Below are 17,367 nucleotides of genomic sequence, written 5' to 3'. Positions count from 1 at the left end.
TCACCCCAGTCTGAGATGGCTTCCAGGCTGTGAATAAAATTGATACATTTAGTATTGTAAGTCTCATAACTGCTGCCATTAATTCTGCTTTTAATTGTTTGTCTCAGAGGCACTTACGCTGTTGTGTTCCCTTTTTTTTTAGCGAAACACTATGGCAGTGAATGTTCGCATGAACTCCTGCAGCCTCTCCAATTTCCAGGTCGCCCCAGCAGTGGCGTTAGGTGGATATAGTGCTGCGTAAATCAACCATATTTCATTAGTGTCAAACAGAAGGAGCAAGCACTGCCTGGGTTCAGTGGCATTCTTAAACAGGTGTTCTTCACTGAAACAGGTAGGTGTGTGTGTGTGTGTGTGTGTGTGTGTGTGTGTGTGTGTGTGTGTGTGTGTGAGACATTATGTGTAACATTATGTGTAGTGTTGTTGGTGTACAGGTAATAGAGCATGCACCTTCACTCTAGCCAGTAGGCAGTACAAGAGTAAAAAATAGAGTCCGCAACACTGGACACTTGATTCAACGTTTCGATCACTAGGATCTTCTTCAGGAATGAATTAATTTCGAAACGTTGAATCCAGTGTTGCGGACTAAATTATTTCCTAGTGTTGTAGTGTAACATGCACAATCACACACCTTTTGTTCATTGTTTCTTGCTAGTTATAATAATGTTGTTTCTGTGTAATACAGATGGAGTGCACAGGAGTTCAAGCCAGAGGAATGCCAGTAAGTAAGGTAAGTAAGGTGAGTGAGTGAGCGTGTGATTGTGCATGCGCTGACCATAAAGGGGACCTCTCGATGTCATCAGGTCGAACCAGTCATTCACCAAATCAATGAACCAGGCTGTGCTTAAGGCCTCAGTTGGCAGTTGTTGACAGTGCACCAGCATTCGTATGGCACTTGCAGTGCTGTGCAAATACACCTTACATGCAGGTAGGACCTGAAAAGAACATAACTGTTAAGTATAGAAAATACTGCACATACAGTAAGTACCCTGTCTGTCTGTCTGTCTGTATATAGATCTACCTGGTCATTGTATGTCATAGAAAGAGAAGGCACTTTCAGTATTTTATACTCTCAGAGCCAGATTTATTAAGCCTTTTGGACCTAATTTTAGATACTGTCTGCACTTAAATTTCATTTAAGATGCAAGGCCTTTGTACATATACCAAACTGTAAATGTGTGTTGTTAGTGCAACATACTTTCATTTTATCGATGCTGTTGCGTGTTGATATGGCTCTTTGTGTCAGACCAGGCACCGGTTTCTCTGCCATGTCAGCCTGCACAGAGATCACCTTCTCAATGGCAAGTATAGACACCTGGAAATCATTTCAAGCAGAAGTATATGTCAAAATAAATAAATGTCAAAACCTATTTGCTTTTTGTTATTTGGTGATCTGAGTAGCATCCCATTAATAAATGTACTCACTGTATCACCAGGCAAGCTGTTGTTCCTGACTATGTCATCTGGTATGACAAAGTCGTGGTTACACAGTGCCGTTTTCATGCATTTGAGCAGGTGGGGGGTGTCAGGACAAAAGAACAAATATGCTCCATCAAAACATGGATGGGCAATGTATGTCCTGTCCATCGATTGGCCGTTATGAAGGCCAGCCTCCCGCCACATCGCCTGGTTGGATGAGTCCATGTCAGAACACTAGAAGGTGAAGGTGAAGGTAAGAACATTCATTGACATAATTTTAATAGCAAAGCTAAGAATTAAGCTTTTACAAAGCCAATAACTGGTTTGTTCATAGGATGTGGTGGTAAATTAAAGGCTAAAGCCTGAAGGTACCACAGCAACGACTTGTATGCCGCGCTCTCCACATGCCACAATGATGGATTTCATGCAGGCCCAGAGATCTTTCCCTGACATCGAAGGCCCAGTATAGTCGTAAGCCACAACCTGCTTAAAATCTTTCGTTAAGGAGGCCAGAATCGTCGTCAGCACTTTAGTGGCCAACATCCCATTTTTGGGGGGGGCAAGGTTACTGTACCCAAAATAGTTTTGCTCCCTGCGTCATATTGCATTTCTTTTTTGATGGCCATTTCATCAATCTATTAAAAAAAGGAGAAAAATATATATATTCCATTAAAATGTGCAGATGAAACAAAATACTTTATAGGCTATGGGAGTGAAACAATTTCTTGTCAATAAGCAACATGACTAAGTTCAACAGTGTGCAGTCATAAGTCTGTATGTCTGTTCTGTAAGTGTGTCTTTTGGAAAATACTATACTGTGTATGTATTTGTTGTTAATCATTCTGATTTTAACGTACTGATGAAACTACCGGTATACAAATTAACTATACATTTTTATTTGAAGGTACCTTCAGGACAGCAAGGCGGGCACTGGGAGGAAGATGCTGCAGTTTCAGCACCATTAAGTCCAGGATTTCCTTTTGGATTCCTGGTGCGAATGCTATGGCCTCCAGGCGCCTACTGAGTGTCCGGTAGGATGGCATGGGCAAATTCATCTCTAGAATGTGTAAAGATATTTTATCAAAGTTAGTACCTTGTTGTCTCTCCGTGTTAGAAAGATGTAAATATGTTATAACAAGTCTAGGGCTCTTACCTTTTCTCAAATATTCATAGCCACTGATCCCTGTGGCAACTCTGACTTTTAAGCATTTGCTTATAGTTGCAGATGACCATTTACTGACCCTGTCTGCAGACTCTGCTGGTTGAAATCTACAGTATAACCGGCGAGAAGGGAATATGGAGAGACATGAACAGGCAAGCACTGGCAGTGACTGTCACCCTTATATCACACCCTACCAATAATTCAGCAGTGGCTTGGTTGTGTGTTGTAAATCAGTTTGTTTACTGTATTGGTATGGTTGTATGGAATTAACGTACAGTATGGTGCATACGTTAATCCCATCTCCCAATCATCCCCTATGTTCAGACCACTGATTTCCCTCTGGTCGTCAGCCTTGTTGACATGCACTTCTTCACTTCCTTTGACCCAGAAATGAGTTGGGTAAAACTGCTTCTGTTACTACCTTGCTTTATAGCACTGTAAGTTGTGATGTGGTTATTATCTCACCTGCTTTCCAGGCTCTGAAGTTGGTCAGGATTGAAGACCAGGCTAAGCATCTTATTCTGAAAGAGGAATATTGAAAAATGAAAAGAGAAGCCTTTTTGCAATAATGAAGGTTTTGAAACATTGCAGTTAAAAAGCTCCTGGATCTCGGGATCAAGCTGATGGTACGCCGACAGGCGAGCCCACCGTCCGTCCCAGGCCTTCTGGCGCCTCCCGAATGTCCTGCTTGGGGTCTGGAGCATAAATAAAGCATAATAATACCTTCATCTCTAGCTCAACTTCGAGTTCAGCGATCCCTCGTCTGCGTGTGTCTCTGTCTATTTCCTCTGCAGGTTCTTCGTCTTGTTCTGCATTCAGGAAAGTGGACAGTGGCAGCGACAACCTCAGCATGGCTGTGATGGAAGGTGTCTGGTGCATCTAGGTTTCAAAGACCATGGTATTGCATGTGCTTTGGCAGAAAGTCACTGAATAAATGACAAGTGTGGCAACATTTCAAAAGTAGGGAAATGGGTTACCTTTTCCCAAATGTATCAGTAATGTGTAATGTGACTGCCACTGTCTTACCCCTTGTCCCTACACTTCTTTGCCTTTTAAAAATAAATATATTTAAAACAAATAGTTCAAATAGCTGATCTACAAGCTCACAATGTGTCGATGTAGATCTGGCTATTATTTAAATAGTCAGTATAGCCAGAGTATTTTTAAAAAGGTTATCTTTGAAAAATAAAGAAGGGTCCCGCACACTGCCAGAAACTTGCCAAAAATGTTGCTCTTTATTGGTCAACGTTTCGGTCTATTCGACCTTCATCAGGACAGACAATATTTGGAGTATTTTAAAATGTGTTTCAAAATATTAAAGGCAAAGCAGTTTAGGCATTAGAGGTAAGGCACCGGCGAAAATAAGGCCCAAGGTCCTTTTAATAAACATGACATTTTTGTTCATGTTTGATGTTCATGTTATGTACACTTAATTACAAATGTTATGTTCTGCATGACTGTATCCCATGTCGCTTTACCTGTTGATGTATTGGTGTAAGTGTGATCCAGCGGTGTTCTGCAAGTGCTCCCAGTCATGCAGATGCCCTCAATAATACGGGGATTGCTCATTTGATCACTGACAGAAGTAGGGAGAAAACAGACTTTTAAAACTGGGTGATTGAAAAGTGATCCTTAGTATGTTCTCAGGCAAATCGGAGCTCTCTGTCACACAGGGGGTCTCTGTCACACTGTGGGTCTCTGTCACACTGGGGGTCTCTGTCACACTGGGGGTCTCTGTCTCACTGGGGGTCTCTGTCACACTGGGGGTCTCTGTCACACTGTGGGTCTCTGTCTCACTGGGGGTCTCTGTCTCACTGGGGGTCTCTGTCACACTGGGGGTCTCTGTCTCACTGGGGGTCTCTGTCACACTGGGGGTCTCTGTCTCACTGGGGGTCTCTGTCTCACTGGGGGTCTCTGTCTCACTGGGGGTCTCTGTCACACTGGGGGTCTCTGTCACACTGGGGGTCTCTGTCTCACTGGGGGTCTCTGTCACACTGGGGGTCTCTGTCTCACTGGGGGTCTCTGTCACACTGGGGGTCTCTGTCACACTGGGGGTCTCTGTCACACTGGGGGTCTCTGTCTCACTGGGGGTCTCTGTCACACTGGGGGTCTCTGTCTCACTGGGGGTCTCTGTCACACTGGGGGTCTCTGTCTCACTGGGGGTCTCTGTCTCACTGGGGGTCTCTGTCTCACTGGGGGTCTCTGTCTCACTGGGGGTCTCTGTCTCACTGGGGGTCTCTGTCACACTGGGGGTCTCTGTCTCACTGGGGGTCTCTGTCACACTGGGGGTCTCTGTCACACTGGGGGTCTCGGTCACACAGGGGGTCACGGTCATGCAGAGCTTGATCATTTGATCAGGGACTGCATTAGGCAGAAGATGCCCTGAAGGATGCAACTGGGCTTTTGAAAAGTGATCCTAGTTTTGAAAAGAAAATAAGAATTATGAACTTTTCAATTATTGACACTGAAATAGCATTGTATGTGTTTTTACAGTGTCCTGCCTCACAGATCCTTGCCCACTTTGTGGGTTTCCAAGGTGTGAACCCATCTGACCCACCTCTTTTAAGGGCTTTTGCCCATTGCTTTCTCCTCACAAGGTCTTTGGGAAATGAAAAAAATGTCTTGTGTGGCCCCAGGCCCTGTCCCCCTGGACTTACAGTGTGGTGCTGCACAGCCAACCATTTTTAACTGTGAAATAACCCATTAAATTAGACAAATAAGGAATTTTATCAGAGAGATTGTTGTATTGATCGTACTTCATATTATCATGTATCTTTCCTGTCCATCCCTAATCCAAATTACCATGTTCAGCAGTGGAAAGTAATTAATTATAGTTACTCAAGTACTGTATTTAGTTTTTGTAGGTACCTTTCAATAACCTGACGCTGCCAGATCCAAGAAGCTTGCTACACAAAATAGTTTCACAGCTTATTGGGATCTGGGATCTCGGAAGCAAATTCGATGACGGGGCTGTTCCTTTTTTTCAAGATACTTGGTAGATGATTGGATGGGACCGTCTGTCTATCACCGAGTGGGCGTGCAAACACAACCAATCATATTGACGTGTCTATATAGCTTCACATCCGGTTTCGCACATATCCCGCCCTTAGATCACGCTGATTGGTTAGACCACGGAGCGGTTCGGTGTTAGCTGAACTCCCTGAGAGATTCCAGATGGATGCTGTGTTGGGGAACATGGTTACCCAATACCGCCCCCATCTGGCAAAGTCAGGTTAACCTTTCAATGCTTTATACCCCTACATCTCAGAGGGGAAAATAAAACATATTTGTCTTTAGGTAAAATGTTAAATTTACAGTTTAGATGATTACAAAACACATTGAAGGTATGTATAGTAAGTGATATTAGTGTTAAATGGCTCTATATTCTGATAGTAATACTTGCTATAGAGTCACATCAGCTCTTAAACAATGCATGTTCAGGTCGTGATACCAATTTGAGCCAATCAGGAGAGAACTCTTATAACACTACATGATACCGTCCTAGTCGGACACAGACGGTTGGGGGCGCTGTTTTTCAGTTCTTTGACCATGGGTTCTCAGATTAAAGCAGGGACAGGGAGAGTCAGACCGTTACTGAACAAATACTATAGCAATGATTACGATCGGAATACAGAGCTTTAACAACGTTTATAATAATTATATATATATATATAAATAATACTGTATATAAATGTAAAAAACATTATTGACAAATATTGAAAACTTAAACGGAACGGTTAACACCATTTGTTTAATGACTAATGAGTGCCGTTTTGGACATACAAGGTTATCACCAAACAGCAACAATGTATAGACTAATATAGTAGGCCTAGAAACATCTATCGAACCAGCTGGACAACCCGTCCCCATAATTTGCTGCGCCAATTAGGCTAAATGAAGCTTGGTGCAGCTGCACGGCACGGCGCGACTCTCATACATAATATTGGCTTTTAAAGAGTAGGCTCAGGCTGGAGTTCAGTACAGAGGTGTAGTTGGACGGTGGAGGAGACCTGACTGAGAGATCAGGAGAGAGACTCTGAATAGACACATAACGACCACTGCCAGGGCAGGCGGATTTGAAATGGAATCGGATGAAGATAAGAGAGGAAATACGAAAAAGAAAAGAAAGGCATCTGAAGGAAGCGATGAGGAAGAGTCAGACGAAAAGTTTGTTATTGGAATTGTTGCTGAGGAACAGGTTGATGGCCTCTTCAGCGACCCACATGCGTTGGGAAAGTTTGTGGTCGGAAAGATTGGAGAAGTCAACTCAGTCAGAGTTAGCAGAAGAGGCATGGTCATAGTAGAGTACAAAAGCAGGGATCAGATTGACAGAGCTTGTAATAAAATTGACACATTCGGAGAATGCCCGCTGAATGTGTTTCGGTTGGGAATGAGAGCTTGGAGAAAGGGGGTAATAAGTGGTGTTCCGATGACAGTGAAGAAGGGAGCATTTGCCAGGTATGTCGGTTATGTATGTCAGGAGAAAAGAATGACACGGTTCAGAGACGGGGTATGGGAGGAAACCACATCAATGTGCTTAACGTTTGAAGGGGATACATTGCCAGAGCGTGTTTATTTGGATTGTGTGAGTTATAGGGTCAGGCCCTACGAAAGAGCACCGCTCCGATGTTTTTGCTGTCAACAGTACGGGCATGTCGCGGCTGTTTGCAGGGGAAGTAAGAGGTGTGGGAGATGTGGGGTGGAAAGCTGCAAGGAGGAATGCAGAGAGAAACAGGAACCAGCAAAGTGCCTACATTGTGGAGGTGAACACTACGCAGGGTCGGCACAATGTCCCAGGAAAGTGAAGGAGATCCAAGTGAGTAAGGTCAGAGCAGGAAATAAGCTGTCATATGCTGAAGCGGTTAAGAGAGTGGAGGGGAGCAATGAAAATATGGTCGCACATCAGGCTGAACAGGAACCTCAACTGAGGGAAAAAGTGAATGGAACTGAGAGTGAGAGGGGTGTCTATATGGATAAGAAAAGATTCCTTGCATTCATTGCCATGGTGATCAATTGTGCAGTGGAGATAAAAAGCAAGTCAGAAAGAATTAAAATGATCTTAGATGCAGCAAGAAGGTTTCTGGACGTGATGGATGTTAGTGGAGAGGATTTGGACATTATTTTGAGAGAGGGATTCACGCCTGCTCCGACCCCGGAGTTGGCGGAGTAGGATGCACACAACAGAGCGGACAAATGCTGAATGGGATACACACGGGTGTTTTTTAGTAGTAAGAGTAACAATATAGTAAATCCAAGAGTACAGTAGGTGGCGGTAATGCACCTTGAAAGGTTTGCCAACCGCCATAAAACCTAAAAGAAGAAGAAGACTCTTGAACTGTGGCTGGTAGCCTATTCCATCATGCTCTCTGTAAGAGGAGCTGTGTAGTATTGTCAATGTATGGTGTGATCTCTCTATGTAGGCCTATTGTGTATTTATTGTGCTGTGATTTCTTTGTATCCTGAATTCATTCATTCTGTCTGTCTGTCTGTCTGTCTGTCTGTCTGTCTGTCTGTCTGTCTGTCTGTCTGTCTGTCTGTCCATAATTTGTAATGAGGAAGTAGCTCTGAACATACTACTAGCAATCAGTTAATTCATTGTGCATTATTAACGTATGACTACTCTCAAAGGCTACGATTAATATATCATGTTTAACCACATTACACAACTCATCCATTCTGTTTAAAACAGGGTTAAAACCTTTCACGTTGCACAATGGGAATATTACATTTGTACATTGTCAACCAGAAGATCAATAAATTCACTATCTGTTAGGCCGTCTACTTTTAAGTACCATCATCATGGGACATAGGGCCCGACTTTACAGTAAGCTTCTACCATCATGATGGGTCACTGTTCCCCCTCCAACTTACCCCATTGTCAACTGTATTTAGTTAATTTCACACTTTCTTTGGCATTGCAAACATATGCTTTCTCATGCCAATGAAGCTCATTTGAATTTAATTCGATAATAATACACTTTATGTGTATGCTATAGCATGTTTCATGACAGCAGCCCAGATTACTTTACATTAAAACATAGATTAACTGATCCTGCACGGCTTTCATGTTTGACATGTCTTTAGAGATCCACTCTGACAACATCCCTTCCTCAACGCTCCACTGGGAAGCTAAGGACAGTCATCAATGACAGCAAACATATGAAATAAATCATTTTTCACTGCCAGCTTCACGCTCAGAAGGGAATATCACACATCTTCATCGTGGTTAGCGAGACAAAACACTTTAGAAAATCATCTCTCAAGTTGAAAACTATAGAAATTATCCCTGAAAGTATAGTCTTACATGAAAGTGAGTGGAAACGACTAGTGATTCATGTGAATGTCACTTAAGTAATGGTTGGCAATGGTCACTATACTGTCAGTGAGAAATCCTGAAAAAGCATTTCAACGTGATTTGTCCACACAAGATGTGAACAAACAGGCCACATCTCAGTTCTGTGCATAACATGTGTAATGTGATGACTCTTGAACTGTGGCTGGTAGCCTATTCCATCATGCTCTCTGTAAGAGGAGCTGTGTAGTATTGTCAATGTATGGTGTGATCTCTCTATGTATTGTGTATTTATTGTGCTGTGATTTCTTTGTATCCTGAATTCATTCATTCTGTCTGTCTGTCTGTCTGTCTGTCTGTCTGTCTGTCTGTCTGTCTGTCTGTCTGTCTGTCTGTCTGTCTGTCTGTCCATAATTTGTAATGAGGAAGTAGCTCTGAACATACTACTAGCAATCAGTTAATTCATTGTGCATTATTACCGTATGACTACTCTCAAAGGCTACGATTAATATATCATGTTTAACCACATTACACAACTCATCCATTATATGTTTAAAACAGGGTTAACACCTTTCACGTTGCACAATGGGTAAATTACATTTGTACAATGTCAACCAGAAGATAAATAAATTCATTATCTGTTAGGCCGTCTACTTTTAAGTACCATCATCATGGGACATAGGGCCCGACTTTACAGTAAGCTTCTACCATCATGATGGGTCACTGTTCCCCCTCCAACTTACCCCATTGTCAACTGTATTTAGTTATATTTTAACACTTTATTTGGCATTGAAACATATGCTTTCTCATGCCAATGAAGCTCATTTGAATTTAATTGGATAATAATACACTTTATGTGTATGCTATAGCATGTTTCATGACAGCAGCCCAGATTACTTTACATTAAAACATAGATGAACTGATCCTGGACGGCTTTCATGTTTGACAGGTCTTTAGAGATCCACTCTGACAACATTGCCTTCCTCAAAGCTCCACTGGGAAGCTAAGAACAGTCATCAATGGCAGCAAACATATGAAATAAATCATTTTTCACTGCCAGCTTCACGCTCAGAAGGGAATATCACAACTCTTCATCATGGTTAGCGAGAACAAACACTTTAGAAACTCATCTCTCAAGTTGAAAACTATAAAAATGATCCCTGAAAGTATAGTCTTACCATGAAAGTGAGTGGAAACGACTAGTGATTCATGTGAATGTCACTTAGAGTAATGGTTGGCAATGGTCACTATACTGTCAGTGAGAAATCCTGAAAAAGCATTTCAACGTGATTTGTCCACACAAGATGTGAACAAACAGGCCACATCTCAGTTCTGTGCATAACATGTGTAATGTGATGACTCTTGAACTGTGGCTGGTAGCCTATTCCATCATGCTCTCTGTAAGAGGAGCTGTGTAGTATTGTCAATGTATGGTGTGATCTCTCTATGTATTGTGTATTTATTGTGCTGTGATTTCTTTGTATCCTGAATTCATTGTCTGTCTGTCTGTCTGTCTGTCTGTCTGTCTGTCTGTCTGTATGTCTGTCTGTCTGTCCATAATTTGTAATGAGGAAGTAGCTCTGAACATACTACTAGCAATCAGTCAATTCATTGTGCATTATTACCGTATGACTACTCTCAAAGCCTACGATTAATATATCATGTTTAACCACATTACACAACTCATCCATTCTATGTTTAAAACAGGGTTAAAACCTTTCACGTTGCACAATGGGTAAATTACGTTTGTACAATGTCAACCAGAAGATCAATAAATTAATTATCTGTTAGGCCGTCTACTTTTAAGTACCATCATCATGGGACATAGGGCCCGACTTTACAGTAAGCTTCTACCATCATGATGGGTCACTGTTCCCCTTCCAACTTACCCCATTGTCAACTGTATTTAGTTATATTTTAACACTTTCTTTGGCATTGAAACATATGCTTTCTCATGCCAATGAAGCTCATTTGAATTTAATTGGATAATAATACACTTTATGTGTATAATATAGGATGTTTCATGACAGCAGCCCAGATTACTTTACATTAAAAGATAGATGAACTGATCCTGCACGGTTATCATGTTTGACAAATGACATGTCTTTAGAGATCCACTCTGACAACAATCCCTTACTCAAGGCTCCACTGGGAAGCTAAGAACAGTCATCAATGGAAGCAAACATAATGAAATAAATCATTTTTCACTGCCAGCTTCACGCTCAGAAGGGAATATCACAACTCTTCATTGTGGTTAGCGAGACCAAACACTTTAGAAACTCATCTCTCAAGTTGAAAACTATAGAAATGATCACTGAAAGTATAGTCTTAACATGAAAGTGAGTGGAAACAACTAGTGATTCTTGTGAATGTCACTTAGAGTAATGGTTGGTCACTATACTGTCAGTGAGAAATCCTGAAAAAGCATTTCAACGTGATTTGTCCACACAAGATGTGAACAAACAGGCCACATCTCAGTTCTGTGCATATGTGATACTCTCACAAAGTGTGAAATAGCTTTTGTTTTCTTTGGTTGTTTGGTATTTCTTTATTTTCATTTTGGGTTAAAAGTATTGTCCAGTACGTTTATTATTTTTATTATTCAAATGGTCACAAGCCAAAATATATCAGCAGTATATCACTGTAGTTCACTAGAATGAGGAACGCAGAACCTTTCTATAGCATGGTATGGTTTCCTGACGCTTCCTCTTAAGGTTAGGGGACCGCCCCCTTTCTCCTCAGAGGAAAACTAGGAACGAAAGAGAAACAAGTTCTGACTTCATTTCTGTGACTGTTCACTCTGTTTTTCAGACCTACATCTTCCACTCAACCAATACTGTAAATGTGGTACCCACACAGCCTGGGACCCGTTACAAATTGTGGGGGCTCGTCCGGGATCAGCGCCACCTACTGGTTGGAATGCTGATTCAGTGATACCAGAACCAAGAGACCAAGGTGACCAGACGTGACTGCACGCCAGAAGTCAGCCAGTGGGTGTCCATAGGCGGAGATAAGAGAAGAGATCTCGCCAGGGAGCCGCACTACTGAAGTGGAAAGGCAACGCACGTCAGTCACCAAGGAGCAACGCTGCTGGTCCACCATACCAGCATTCACCCCAACAAGACATCGCCTGACCATCGGAACCACACACCATGTCCCAGTCACGGAGAGAGGTGGTGTGGAGCATCAAAAAGGAGTTGTTTAAGCTCTCAAGTGCCAACATCTATGAGGTTGCAAAAGACATTGCATCTGACAGCAAGGACGCCGACAAGCTGAGCCCAGTCGATGAGGAAGTATGCATGGACTACATCATCGCCTACATGCAGTCTGATCGCCTCCTAGGACTTGAGGATGAAGGTTTGAGCTCACTGATGGTGCTGAACGACGTGATATGCCAGATGATTGAAGCAGAGTCACCAGTTGACGTCACGCTACACGTGGTACGCAGCACCAGTCCAACCCCTTCCCCTTCAGACCACCCGTCACTGCCACCCAACTCCCAGACCAACATGGCTATGCCATCCAACCCCCCTGACAATACAGCCCCACCAGACCACACATCACCGCCACCTAACCCCCAGATCAACAGCACCATAATGCAACCCCATTCCCATTCCAACCCCCCCGACAGTGCAACTACCCAGCCAGGAGATGAACTGAGAAGAATGTATGAAGAACTGGGTAAGAAACTGAAACAATTTGAAGCTGCCTCCCCCGCCTCGACACACAACCACCAAGCTGGAACAGTGTCATTCCCCCCTCCACAGAGCACACCAGAGAGAATGGTCCCCCTAAAAGACCTCCCCTACCTCCAGCGAAGAGAGTTCAAGGTACATGGAGGCCAAGTTGGAGACCAGAGCTCGGAGATCAGCTACAATAGCATCAGTAAACAAATGGATGAAGGAGTCAAAGATGGCTTTGCAGATGCCGAAGTGGTCCGGGGAGTGCTGAGAATCATCAAACCAGGTACATTCAAGGACATGCTGTCGAACAAGGATGAGTTGGCTGTCCCTGAACTCAAGATCTTCCTCAGATCTCATCTTGGGGAAAAGGCAACTACGGAGATGTTTCAGGAGTTGATGTGTGCCCGGCAAGCAGACCAAGAGTCACCGCAGCAGTTCCTGTATCGCATTATTGGACTCAAGCAGAAGCTCCTTTTTCAGTCAAAACAGGCCAACACGGACATCTCTTATGATCCAAGAACCATTCAAGAGGTATTTCTCAACACGATCTATCAGGGCCTGGGAGTAAAACATGCCGACCTTCGACAGAGATTGAGACCCCTCGTCTCAAACAACCAAGTCACTGATGAGGAAATCCTTGGCCAAATGACTAAAATGATCAGCGACGAGAATGAACATCAGCGCAGACTCGGCCAGCTTCCCCGCCAGAAGAACACACAGGCTCACAGTGCCAAGGTTGAGACAGGAGGTGGACAGACCGAAGACAAGCCAAGACACGCCACTACAGACGACAAGAACCTCCAGACCATCCAACAGCTTAGTGCGCAAGTGGAGACCCTGACGCAAATGGTGGCCTCTCTAATGGATGCTCAGGTAAACAACACCCAGATGACCCACCCACTACCCCAAGCCCAGACACACCACCCCGTCCAGTCATCCCCCAATCACAACCCCCAGTCCTCCTTCCAGGCGAGGGGAAGGACGGCTCGTTGTCATAAATGTACAGAACAGAACCGGCAGGAGTGCAACCACTGCTTCAAGTGTGGAGAGTCAGGACACCGGGCAGTGGGATGCTTGACGCGAACCATGTTTCAGGGAAACGAGACCCGGTCTCTGCCGAGGGACGGTCAGAGGCCGGCGCACAGCTCCAGTCCCAATCAGTAAACCCCATCCCCAACAAGTCATCAAAGCGACCCAAGAACCCCAAACCCCAGCCACACACCCTTACCTGCCAGAGTACCACTGAATGCCAAGCACCCCTGATTGGAAAGAAAAGCCAGCTGAAATGCTCGATTAATGGGAACCCAGCAACAGTCCTCTTTGACACTGGTTCGCAGGTGAGCATCATTGACAGAACGTGGGCTGGCGCTCATATCCCCAATTACTCAGTGAGATCGCTGCAGGAGCTCCTAGAAACGGACCTGAAAGTCTACGCAGCAAATGGCCAAGCCATCCCCTATGACGGGTGGGTGGAACTCACTGTCAACCTCGCAGGAAACGACGACCCAAATCTCGTTGTCCACGCCCCCTTTCTAGTCAGCAAGTGTCCCCTACCCCAGCCTTTGTTAGGAGCCAATGTACTTGAACAGGTCATCAAGAGACAAGAGTCATCTGGTGCTGCTCTCATCGCACTAGTCGGCCTCCTACGTAGAGCATTCGGGATGGAGGAAGAGGAAGTGATGGCCATGGTCAATTTCATCCACGCTCCCCAGAAGACATTCTGTGACCCAGCCACAGTAAGAGTGGGCAGAGACAATGTTGTGATTCCAGCAGGAAGTGCAGTACATGTGTGGTGCCGGATCCCCCCTAACTTCGACACATCTGATCCCCTTGTCCTGTATGAGCCTGCAGAAGAGAACCCTGTTTTAGGACAGCTGAGTGTGGGAGAAGGCCTCCTGGAAATCAACCACACACGGTGGCCTTATGTTAGAGTGCCCATCTCTAACCACTCAAAGCATGATGTCACCCTGCCAAAGAGAACTCCCCTAGGTGTCATCCAGCATGTGACCAAAGTCATTGAGACCGATGCAGCAGAGCCACAGATGGAAGTGACAGCAGAGGTTAACGTCGCCTCTCCCAGTGTAACCCCCATCGAACCCTGGCTGCCACCTGTCGACGTTAGTCACCTGAGCCCTGAACAACAACTGGCAGTGGAGAGAGTGCTGCGTGAGGAGTCTGGAGCCTTTGCACGGGACGGTGGTGACATTGGTTGCATTCCCTCACTACAGATGGAGATCAGACTCAAGGATGACATCCCAGTGCAAAAGGCCTACGCATCGATCCCAAAACCACTCTACAAAGAAGTGAAGGAATATGTTCAGGACCTGATAGTGAGAGGATGGATCGTGAAGTCTCAATCCCCCTACGCAGCCCCTGTCATATGTGTGAGAAAGAAGGATGGTTCGCTGCGTCTGTGTATCGACTACCGGCTTCTAAACAACAAGACAGTGCCAGACCGTCACCCCCTCCCCCGGATCCAGGATCTCACTGACTCACTGGGAGGCTACGGTTGGTTTTCGATACTCGACCAGGGCAAGGCCTATCACCAAGGCTTTATGGCCGAAGGATCAAGGTACATGACGGCATTCACGACCCCCTGGGGACTTTATGAGTGGGTCAGAATACCCTTTGGCTTATCCAACGCCCCAGCAGCATTTCAAAGGAGCATGGAGGAGATGCTCGACACACTCCGGGATGAATGCTGCATTCCCTACCTAGATGACGTCTTGTGTTTTAGTAAATCCTTTGAGGAACATGTGCAAGTACTGCGGAAAGTCCTTCAAGCCCTCCAGCGCCACGGCGTGAAGCTGAAGCCAGAGAAGTGCGAGCTGTTTCGCAAAGAAGTCCGCTATGTTGGCCGGTTGGTGTCTGCAGAAGGAGTTAGAGTGGATCCCAAGGACCTAGAGGCAGTGAGAGTACTGAAACACAGAGCGCCAAAGACAGTCGGAGATGTCAGACAAGTACTCGGCTTCCTGAGCTACTACAGAAGCTACGTGCAAAACTTCTCACGGATAGCCCAGCCCCTGTATGACCTGCTCAAGCTACAGCCTGACACCCCCAGACACCCCCAGTTTAAACCCTCACGAGCCAAGACTAAATCCCCCCAACAGTCCTCTCGCACCCCAATCGAGTGGAATGAGAAACACCAGCAGATTCTGGAACGCCTGATCGACATGCTGATGGAACCCCCAATGCTGGCGTACCCTGACTTCAATCAACCGTTCACACTCCACACAGATGCGTCTCAAAAAGGTCTGGGAGCAGTCCTTTACCAGCACCAGGATGGAAAACTGAGGGTGATTGCCTACGGGTCACGCACATTGACACCAGCGGAACAGAACTACCACCTGCACAGCGGCAAGCTTGAGTTCCTGGCGTTAAAGTGGGCGGTATGTGACAAATTCAGAGACTATTTATTCTATGCCCCTCACTTCACCATCTTCACGGACAATAACCCGCTCACATATGTCCTAAGTACTGCCAAGCTCAACGCAGTAGGCCATCGGTGGGTGGGACAGCTCGCTGATTTCAGTTTCGACGTCAGATACCGGCCAGGCAAAAGTAACATCGACGCAGACACCCTTTCCCGTTGTCCCCTGGACATCGGCACCCTCATGACAGAGTGCTCTGAGGAGCTAACAGACGAGGCTGTGTGTACTGTATGGGAAGGAACCCGAAGAGCCCAAGAAGGAGACATTGCCTGGGTCGCAGCTCTCAACCTCACATCTCAAACCCAACCCCACAAGGAGCCACTGCAGGCGATTAGCCATGATGAACTGGTAAGAGAACAGAGAGCAGACCCAGCCATTGGAAAAGTGATGGATTTAAAGGAGAACAACACACCACCAGCAGAGTGCAACAAAGGGAACTGTGACACGGACACCATGAGGCTCTTGAGAGAGTGGGGCAAGCTGCACATAGAGGATGGATTGCTGTACAGGAAAACCATAGGTCGGAGACAACTGGTTTTGCCTGCCACCTACAGGCCACTAGCTCTCACCTACCTGCATAACAACATGGGCCATGTCGGTGTGGAGAAAGTCCTGACTCTAGCAAGAGAGCGCTTCTACTGGCCTTTCATGAAGAGAGAGATTGAAGAATACATCACCAGAAAGTGCCCTTGTCTGAAACAGAAGAAGCCAGCTGTACATGAAAGAGCGCCGATGGGCAGTATTACATCAAACTCCCCTCTCGAACTAGTGTGTATTGACTTCCTTCACCTGGAACCCTCCCGTGGTGGCTGTGAGTACATTCTTGTAGTAATCGATCACTTTACCAGGTTTGCACAAGCCTACCCCACCCGTAACAAAGCTGGCAAGACCGCAGCCGACAAGCTGTTCAATGACTTCATCCCCAGATTCGGATATCCGTCTCGGCTCCACCATGATCAGGGCCGTGAGTTCGAGAACGAGTTGTTCAAGTCACTGAGAGAGTTAGCCGGCGTTGGCCACTCTAGAACCTCCCCCTATCATCCCCAAGGTAACCCTGTTGAGAGACTAAACCGCACGCTGTTACAGATGCTCAGGACCCTGGGAGAGAAAGAGAAACAGAACTGGAAGGATCACCTACCCCAAGTAGTCCACGCATATAATTGCACAAAGCACGAATCCACAGGCTTCTCACCTTACTACTTGCTATATGGTCATCATCCACGTCTCCCTGTCGACCTTCTCTTTGGTCTCTTAACAGATGAAGAAGATGGAACCCACAGAGGATACGCTGAAAAGTGGGCAGGAAAAATGACTGAGGCCTATCGCATCGCCAATGCAAACAGCCAACAGGCCAGCTCTAAAGGAAAGAAGTACTATGACAAG

Source organism: Protomyctophum parallelum (assembly GCF_964188405.1).
Source record: "Protomyctophum parallelum genome assembly, chromosome: 18".
In the NCBI taxonomy this organism is placed as follows: domain Eukaryota; kingdom Metazoa; phylum Chordata; class Actinopteri; order Myctophiformes; family Myctophidae; genus Protomyctophum; species Protomyctophum parallelum.
Note: the sequence above shows the minus strand (reverse complement) of the source record.